Genomic DNA, 10,497 nt, shown 5'->3' on the forward strand with positions numbered 1-10,497 from the left:
GGTACACTGCCCTTTCACGCCTCTCCGCAGGCGGGGTTTAGTCAAAAGATGCTTGCACGCGGTTGGAGCAACCTCATATGAATGACATGACACTTCGACCACTAACGTTGAAGCTTTGTGACGTAGGACGTGTCGTCACGTAAGCGCTGCCAGGTCGGGAACCAAAACAGAACAACATCCTTTAGAAAATCAACTTGAGGTATTTTGGATAACACCGCTGAAATTACTGCTTCCATCCCGACGCATGATAACTCCTCGCACGCCGCCATTACTGTTGAGATTCAGGGTGGGGGCGGGGACCCTGGGGGAGGGAGTTGCGTTCGATAAACGTCATACCCACTGAAATCCCTCCCTACGATCCTGATTCGTCATGCTGCCCCGTTTATTTCGTAAACGGAGGAGGAGAGCGAATCACAGGTGTACCAGAAGGTTTGTGTAGCCCAGCCCCCTACACATAGCTTCTGGTTCACCAGGAAAGCTACGGCAAGCGATATGGGACAAAGATATGGCAGGGACCGAATGTCAACATGAATTGAAATTATACAATCTTCGATATGGTCACCAAATGTTTTGGGACTGTCATGTATGTTATGCCAACACTTTGGAATTAGATCCCTGCATTTAACTTTACTCGGTCTACCCTACAAGCAGATACAGGGGGCATGAGAATCCAGAGCGTATCACAAGAGGTACCACAACGGCTCCTTGGGATATGCATACCGGTATGACAAATTTAAATGAGCACTAGCAGGCTGACCGCAGTGAATCCCTGGCACTGGTGACAAAAGACTCATCTAGCGACTTTAAAACGGGCATTTTCAGTGACAAATTCATCGTTTTTCCACATAATTCTGACGAGCTGCCGTCAGAAGTGTTTCTCACGAGCAGCGGCCTCATGTACAAAGAAGTACGTGGATTTCCTACCAAGAAAGTGCGGGCGCAAAAATCTTGAAAGTTACTTACGGACAAAAAAATCTGGATGTATCAATAAGCGCGTAACCAGGTTTTGCCGTGAAATCTTGCGCACATGCACGAGCACACCTAGGCCCAAGTCTCCGCCTTGCCTCCTCCCATAAATATTCTATACGAATATTCTAATTAGTAGGAACAGACCCATTCATGTGCATTGAATTGGTTGAAAGAATTGGAAAGGGAATGCGGGAAATACATTTCATGATACAAGGTGAAGACGCTGTTTCGGAGGTACAGTGGAATCCGCTTATAGTGGTCACGGATATAGTAATCAACCGCTTATATAGATCAAAAAGCTTGGGACAGAATCATTTCTATACAAATGCTGTTTAAATAATTTGTTAAATCCGCATATAATGTTCATTTTATGAATGTAAACATGTGCAAAAATTACTGAAAAACTCAGTGTAGCTACATGTATTTCATTTTTTACTCCCGCGATTCCTTTCCCGACGTCTGCTTCTGCCCTATGCCAGAGAGGTTTATTGCGCGAGACTCAACTCGCCACTTTTCCGGGTGGTAGCCTACTGTAGCCTACTCTAGGGGCGCCAACCGAGGAGTGCAAACTCCATACAGTGAATGGGCTGCGCTCTCCGGACAGCACCCTAGTGAACTGCAGGCATGGGTAGGCCTGGGTATTGATTGACAATTTTCGGTTCCGGTTCCATTTCCGGTTCCTTCGTTTCGGTTCCGGTACCAGAACGGTTCCATTTTCGGTTCCTAGAAACCCTGAATTAAACCTGCAGTTACCCAAAGTGGCCAGTAGATGGCGTAACGGGTCTGTAAATCATGAGTTTCCCTGCCTGCCACAAGGCGGAGCTCCGTGACTTAAGCAATGGCGGGTTAAAGGCATTTAATTCTATACAGCATTCATGAATAATTGCATGCTGCAAGTTGTCCTCTCGGCATGGCTTGGCAAGTATATTAAACGGTTTTGATACTGATAAATGTACTCATGTCTGATTAAAATTGTTCTGCTGTACGGTGCAACTTCACTTCTGGTACCAATCCTATGTCAAGCGTGCCTGACATGATTTTTTAATGTAGCCTACGCTACCCAGTCTGTCGACAGCTGGGGCTTTTCTACTAGGTACTGCAGAACTGTTCTAACACAACTAGGCTTCATAGGCTATTCATGAAACTTGACGGGGTCTCGATGGTGCTGTCTCGCACGCATTTCCATACAGGGACTAGAACTGGGCCGTATGATCAGCTGCTGCAAGTAGCCGCGACAACACTGTGCTTTCACGCCATGGTGAATCTAAGCTAAAGAGTCCTAATCTAAACGATATATAGGCCTAAATATATATATAACCAGCGATCGCCTTCTCCTACAGACATGTGTTAGGGCTTGTTCGAAAGCTGCGAATCTTAGCTTTTTACAGTTTTTTACGGCACGTTTTTATGTTCTTTCATTCAAAAGTTATTGAACTGTAAGCGGCCGCTGTTGCAAGTGAAAAAAAATAGCGCTTTCCAACCATTTTTTTTTATCTCGTCATTTTTTCCTAACAGCCAGCGATCTCCTTAACCTAGACCTACAGACATGTGTTAGGGCTTGTTCGAAAGCTGAGATTCTTAGCTTTTTACAGTTTTTTACGGCACGTTTTTATGTTCTTTCATTCAAAAGTTATTGAACGGTAAGCGGCCGCTGTTGCAAGTGAAAAAATAGCGCTTTCCAACCATTTTTTTAATCTCGTCATTTTTTTCCTAACAGCCAGCGATCTCCTTAACCTAGACCTACAGACATGTGTTAGGGCTTGTTCGAAGTTAGTTATTTAACCTTAAGCGGCCGCTACTTCAAGCCTAAACAATGGCGTTATTATCCAGCCGGATAGAGAGGAAATCTTTTTTTCTCGCTGTGTTCTTTGTTCCCTCGAATTAAACCGACGGTCTAAATAGGCTACATTTGTGCGTCCCCAACACAAGACCAGTTCTTTCTAAGTTAGCTCTTTTCATGGAAAAACATGTTTCCAAGGAGTCAGAGACATCTTCCTGAAGAGTCGAGGTCATGGTTGAGGTTGACGGTAGGCCTATAGCATAGTTGAGGTTGACAGTGCCGTTGTAAAGATGCTGCAACTCCGCACGCAAGTTAATCGAATGCAAGAGCAGGTGTTTGAACAGGTTGGATGTATTGCCATTCTTGCATGATAGCCTATTAGTTTATCGCAGATAGGCTATTGCAGCGCGCTCCTTCCTTATCTACTTTCCTGAAATATACCCAGACAGCAATTAGATTTGGGCCGGGTCCGTTTTCAAGTCAGCAGATCCGCATAGCAGTCACAGTCATTTTGCTGATCAGCGGCAGCTCCGATCCGGACCAGTAGTTTGACAGTCAGTTTTGAAGACTCCTGGCGGATGCGGGCCTGTATAAGCAATCCGGACGCGCCATAATAAAATAATTCAGTCCGATTTGAAGGCGAGTGGCGGGTGCGGGCCACATAAAGCAATCCGGACGCGCCAAAACTGAATTTGTTCCCCAACTGTCACTTTGGAACCCTCAGAGAGAGAGACCGTTCTTCAGTTTACCTCAGCTGAACTCAACTATCCGCCTGTGTCGCGTCTCGTCCAACACTGCACTGTCGTGACTTGATCATTCAATGATGGTAAGTAATTATTTAACTTAATACTATGGTAGAAGTAAAATACACTCACTCGCCGTCGCCACTACTCTTTCAGCGTTTTAGTCCAGTGAGTTAATTACCTCCTCTGTTGTGTCGTGAAATGGCTTGGCCGAGCACTGAATCATAACACCGCAGCATCGCGCTAACTTGCTGCTGTCTTTGTGGCTGGCATCATAAGCTTTTGATGAACCCACTCAAAATGTGTCATGATCGGGCTATTTGAGTCAATTTTAGCGGCGTTAGCAGTAATGGTGATAATCTTTTATGATGCTAACATCCCAAACATACCCTATCAACACGGGACAGAAACAAAGGTAGTTTCTAGTCGACTAGCACTACTACCGGTAGTTCTGTAACTACCGCTGTGATTTGTATAACATTCGCCAAAAAAGCTAGGTATAGGTGCGAGTGTGATGTACATGATGTGTTCGATTATTTCCAATCAATTTCTGATGGCTTAATAATCACCGTATCCATGTTGTGCCGCCGGCAGCAAACATTCTGTGTTGTGCTATTAGCTCACCTTGAGCTGAATTCATTTGACATCACGCAGTTTGTAACTCCTTGATTGTTGTAGCCTATTTACACAAATCCTAAATGGCCGTATTGTTAGTTTAATAACTGCATTGTGATATAGGCTATAACATGGATTAGGCTTCATCAAAATACTGTGAATTAAAGCTCATGCATGCATGTTGTATGCAAAACGTTCAAACTTTTTTTGTCTTTCTTTTCCTCTTTGCTTTGGGTTGGGTAGAATTGTACGGTAGGTTCAGCCATTCCTTGATCGACCTGACCTCGATGTGTATGAAGCAAGCTGCCTCTGCATCAAGTGAGGGAAGAAGCCGCCACTGAAAAGCTTTTTGGACTGTCATTTGAAGGTATGAGCCGAGAGTTGTAAACATGGATGCCAATTGTACTAGGCCTATATATTTTCACAGTGAAATCCCAATAACTAATATTCATACTTATTTATTCTTTTTCTGCTACAGGACACAAATGAAAGGACAGGAATTCTGCTCTGCGGCGTTGGCCTCACTATTTATTCAAGAAGCCCTTGGACACCACCAGAATGTATGAAGTAAGTTGTTTTTATGTTATGCATTAAAGCCCATGCATGCTGGCACGCGCGCCCCCCCCCCCCCCTCTCTCTCACTCACTCACACACACACACACACTTGTTGTACAGCACTCAATAAGACAGGGATCCCCAAACTTTTTCTCTGGGGGCCACATTATCGTTCCTGGCTGTGATCAGGGGCCGGGATCAATCATGTGGGCTGTATACTAGGCCACTGCCTGTTATAGCCCATAATTTATAGCACAAAAAAGTTCATCAATTTGAAATACCACAGGTTTTGCTTTTAACCATGTAAAAATAGCAAGGAAAGGTTAGACAAATATGGTGATTTACAGTTTATGAGCGATACAATAGAAATGGTAGGCCTGTTTACAGTGAGATGAGAAACTATCTAGACAAGAAACTTCTGGTTATTCATACTAGGTTAGTGACAATTAAACTGTAGGAAGGCCTGTTGATAAACAACATAAAATATTTAAAAAATATGTATTTTATCTTTTTTTTCCTCTGTGAGGATTGCTTCTTTGGGCCAGTTCAAATAGTGAGGTGCAGAGAGGTGGAGGGCCGGTCAAAGGGGCATGGCGGACCGCATCCGGCCCCCGGGCCTTAGTTTGGGGACCCCTGCAATAAGAGCTTGCCTGATGCTGTTGTTTGGTGGCCTGAATGTGCATAGAATACCTACTGTCTACTTGAATAGGTTTATTGTATGTTCTATGTATTTCTATGACAAACTTTCAACCTTTTTGTGTTTCTTTTTCTTTTTGCTTTGGGTAGAATTGTAAACAGTAGGCACAGTCATTCCTTGATCGACCTGGCATCAACATCGCTCGATGTGTATGAAGCTGCAAGTGAGAGAAGAAGCCGCCACTGAACACCTTTTTGGACTGTCATGTGAGTGTATGAGCTGACAATTTAACTTCTTTAACTGTTGATCCTGCTGAGACATATGTAAGTGGCATGATAATGTCTCATTTACACTAATGTCAAGCTGGTCTCAGGCTAACAAGACTACCATGAAATCTTAAAGTTTTGGACAGGCGTCCGTCTCAATTTCACCATTGTGTTGTGCCATACTGGACAAGTATTACTTGCTCAGTTTTGACAACCTAATTCTATATTCTGCTGTGCAACTTGTGCACAAAATTATTCACAATTCTGCTCCACCACCTCTGAAAACTTTTATCCTTGCTCTGAACAAATTAGCAGAACAACTAGATCTACCACCAGAGGAAATAGTAGCCTCCCAAGCTGGGTAACAGCATAAATTTGCACAATCTGTTTTTGCAGAGCAACTAAATAATGGAATGCCCTTCCCACCCACATATAAGGCATTACAAACTTTTATTCATTCTCACTTGGAGTGAAGAAATGGCTTTCATGTACCCAGTCTGGTCACCACTAATAGTTTTGCACATACCTGTTTTGACACTGAGCATATGGTAGTTTTTGCATATGACATATTTTAGTGTGTGTGTTATATGTTTTCTTACCTGCCCAGGGAAGCTTTTAGCTATAATGTGGTGCAGGTCATCTTTTTTTTTACTATGTAACTAATGTACTTTGCACATGGTCCCTGATGAAATAAACCAATAAACTAAACTAATTGTAAACATGGATGCCAATTGTACTAAATATTTTCACAGTGAAATCCCAATAACTATTATTCATAATTATTTATTCTTTTTCTGCTGTAGGACTCAAATGAAAGGACAGGACTTCTACTCTGCTGGGTCGGCCTCACTACATATTCAAGAAGCCCTCGGACGTCATCAGAATGTATTAAGTAAGTTGTTTTTATGTTATGCATTAAAGCCCATGCATGCTGGTGTGCACACTCTCTCACTCTCACTTACTCTCTCTCTCTCTCTCACACACACACACACACACTTGTTGTACAACACTCAACCAGAACTTGCCTGATGCTGTTCTGTGGTGGCCTGAAAGTGCATGGAATACCTACGGTCTACTTGGCTAGGTTGACTGTATGTTCTGTGTACGGGGTCATGTTCCCACAGCCCATTGGTCCCACAGCTTATTCCTGCTGCTCCATGTTCCCACATTTTTAAGAAATTATTCAAATATACAGTGCACAGCAATAATGAGTATACCCTTGTTGAAAAGTAACATTTTGAACACACAAGTTATTCCCAAAACGCCCAAAAAAGTGTAATACAGCATCTTTTGAGCTTACATAAGAAAATTAAGGCCAATTGTATAACTTAAATGACATATTTGCCCATTTTTGTGAAATTATGCTGGTGCAAAATTGAGTACACGCCTATCATAGTGTCTGAGAAGGGGCCGTGTTGGCCTGAATTGTCTCGAAATTTAAAGGGATTAAAAGGGAGGTCATTGTTGTGCGTTTTATCTTTGCCTTGCATTTAACTTTTACATTTTGAGTCTGCACCTGGCTATAATTGATGTGTGTGAGATTCGAATGAAATCCTATAGGGAGTATCATGATCTGTTTCAGTAGTTACAGTACATGTTGACAAGCATATTTCTTTTGGTGAAATTCAGCTTCCTACTGTTGATGGCACCCACACAGCCCCAAGCCATGCCACTCCCACTACCATACTTGACTTTCAGCATGAGGCACTTTCCTTTGTACACATCGCTTTTTACCACCACACATGTTTGACACCATCTAAAGCCAATTTGTTTATCTTGATGTCATTAGATCAGAGGACATGGTTCCAGTAACCCATATCCTTAGTTTGTTTGACTCTGATGAGACCATGATAAACAAATTTGCATTTGATGCTGTCAAGCATGTGTGCCATTGACTGAAATGTTAAATACATCATTGCCGTGATTAAGGCGATTACATTTCTAACCAAATATTAAACATTGACATGTTATTTAGAGAGTCGAGAATTTTAACTGATTTGATATGACAATATGACCCGTTTCTTTTTTTTCTGAAGAGAATGGTGATTTCATCACAATCTTCTAATTTTGTGAGTTACTTAATTCATGGTTTCTTGAAGCCAAAAATATGCAAGAATAAACAAATTATTGGCATAGTTTAAAATGTGGGTCGTGAATCTATAATCTATGAAAGTGTAACATTATTGATGGAATTATGGAAATAAATAAACATTTTCATGATATTCTAATTTTTTGGCCAGCACCTGTATGTGTCAGTTCATTCACAATCGTATGTAATTTGTGCCTGCACATACATCTGCATTAAGTCTAACGTTTCCCTTCTGCTTTGTGTGCTTTTTAATATCTTACAGTGTGAAGAGGCAACAAGGGAGAGATGAACGCTATCAAAAATGTGGAGATGGATCTGGCAGCCGACTGCTTTGGCACACACCCAACAAGAAACAAAACAATAAAGAATACTAAAATGCATAATTTGTAAGCAGCTCATTTTTTAAAAACATTGTTTGCACTTGCTTGAAGGTGCACTGTGCAAAATTGTGGCCAGAGTAGGTATTGCATCTATGGTGCTCATTGAAACTGTGCTGTCTACTGCTAATTTAGATTTTTGCATGAATACCAAAGTGTAGTGAGTTTTGCAGCTAAAAATTTCTATTTCTGGAAATTCAAAATGGCGGACCATGGAGAAGATCCCCCTTTTCATGTATGAAAAGTGCAAATTTCCCAGTCATGTTGAATACTTTGGTGGTGGTAAATATCTGTTAAAAAGTTAACATTTGTGAATGGGCATAATGAATTCTGGAAATTAACAACTAAAAATATTCCATGGTCCACCTTTAAAGGGGTATGCCACTATTTTGGGGCTTAATACAGTTAAAATCGTTGGCCAGGGTTTATATAGGTTGTTAAGTGTCTTATTTTTCATGTAAGCAGTTGTCTTGTTTTAAGACAAGTTAGAAGAGGAAGCATGTCGCTAAGATAGTGAAAGTCAATGGATCCGTGTAGCAATCCATTGACTTTCACTAGCTTAGCTACATACTCCACCTAATTTAACTCGTCTCAAAGCAAGACAACGCTTTTACATGAAAAATAAGACACTTTACCACCTTTATAAACCCCAGCCAACAATTTTAACTGTATTAAGCCCCAAAATAATGGCATATGCCTTTAAATATCCCTTTAATCCGGATCAGGCCCAGATAAGGTCCGGATAAGGTCCGGATATGGGCCAGATGAGCCCCAACTGTGTATTACGGATCAGGGCCAGATCATGGTCAGATGCGTATTACGGACCTGGGCCAGATCTGGCCCAGGTCGGCCACAAATTCCAAACATGTGGATTGGACCTGGGCCAGATCCATTCCGGATCTGTAATCCGGACCTGTTCCAGCTCAGCGCCATTGTAAAATAAGAAACCGGGCCAGACCAGGATTGCGGACCTGGCCCAAGTGCCTGCCAACATCTGTCACAGATCTGGGCCAGACCCATTTTGCTGTCTGGGTAGCCACGCTTTCGACGGCATGTTTTTGTTTCTCAATAGTACAATCAGCTGGTTGAATATCAGCTGTATTATCAATCGTTTAAATGAGGTGCGAAACGGGAAGAGGAGGAGCGTGGTCAGTTTGTGACACTTGTGGCCGCGTGCTTAAACACACATTTGATGGCTCTGACAGTCAGACTTCAGGAACCGAAACGTGGAACCGACAGACAAGGCACGTTTCGATTCCAAGTAGAACCTTAGCTTTTAATTCGGTTCCATCAAAGAATTGAATTTCGGTACCCAGTCCTAGCCATGGCTCGACTAGTGAGTGGGGACGCAACCTGTTTACATAGAACCTCTCCGGTGATGAGGCTGTGCAAACATGCCTCTGTCTCGCTAGCCAACGTAGCCTAACGAGTTGACACCGGGCAGCAAGCACGTGAATCGTGGCTCTCATATTCTGGGAATGAAAAACATAGGCTCTTCGAGACGTATGAAAAATTACCAAAAACGAGCCAACGAGGTATTTCGGCTAAGCTTGGCATTCCTCAGGAGGCTACCTTGTGTTTAAACTGCTCCAGGCTGCGTCTCCCCACGAGTCCCTCCCACTCCCCCTCGCCCTTCTCATCTCTCCTATGCCAGCAAGCCCAGCGCGACTTCCCCAATTCCAACCAGTTCTTATAGCGTGGCTTTTTTAAACGGTGTAAAAAAAATCACGTTGTAGGCTAGGGTACCGTACAGCATGCTATGCAACAGTGTGCTATTTATCGGTGTGGCAATTTTAAGTGCCCAGTCTAGCGGCGTTTTGCATGCATAACCTGAATCACACTGTGCAGAAACTCGCCAGAAAACGTTTGTGGAATGGGAACTTTACAAACTTATTTGACATCATAAGAGATGACGACCCGTGCGTGGTCTATGCTTTGAAATGCATAGGCCTAAGCCTCGTCTTTCTCATCGCTCATTTTTGGCAGACAGGTAGAGACAAAAAAAGAGGTGAAACAATACAAATTCGGTTTTAGTAATAAACCGCTTACAGTGTTCAAATTGGCTCGGACAAACGTGACCACTATAAGCGGATTCCACTGTAGCTAATTTTGAAAGGAAAAAGGCTGTGCGCAATAGCCTAACAAAATTACTTCGGTGTGTATAAAAGCAGGCATTGGTAATAGTTAATGGGTACTGCGGAAAAACTGTCACGTTATACTGCAGTACAATGCAGGTTTCCCAACAATTGATACAAGTCATTACATCAAAACACATTGCGAAGAGGATGTCGCCAAGGCTTCCGAGAAATAAACATTTAGGCCTATGTCGGGTATAAATAAGAAAAATGACACATGTACACGTAGGCTACGCCACATGTATGAATAACTTGCAGCCAATACTCAGTTAGAAAATCACCTGTTAATTGATGGACTAATTTTACAGTAGCCTTATTAAAAGAGAAAGAC

At 42.4% G+C, this 10,497-nt stretch overlaps 1 long non-coding RNA gene across 1 annotated transcript; it reads left to right on the top strand.

Moving 5' to 3' along the window:
• Positions 1 to 4,390: 4,390 nt before the first annotated feature.
• Positions 4,391 to 8,037, top strand: LOC134461893 (uncharacterized). The gene is made up of 5 exons (XR_010037458.1): positions 4,391 to 4,474; positions 4,586 to 4,674; positions 5,449 to 5,565; positions 6,369 to 6,457; positions 7,917 to 8,037. It is a non-coding gene; the product is annotated as an uncharacterized LOC134461893 (long non-coding RNA).
• The last annotated feature ends 2,460 nt before the right edge of the window (positions 8,038 to 10,497 follow it).

This window comes from Engraulis encrasicolus, chromosome 1 (assembly GCF_034702125.1).
Source record: "Engraulis encrasicolus isolate BLACKSEA-1 chromosome 1, IST_EnEncr_1.0, whole genome shotgun sequence".
Lineage (NCBI taxonomy): Eukaryota > Metazoa > Chordata > Actinopteri > Clupeiformes > Engraulidae > Engraulis > Engraulis encrasicolus.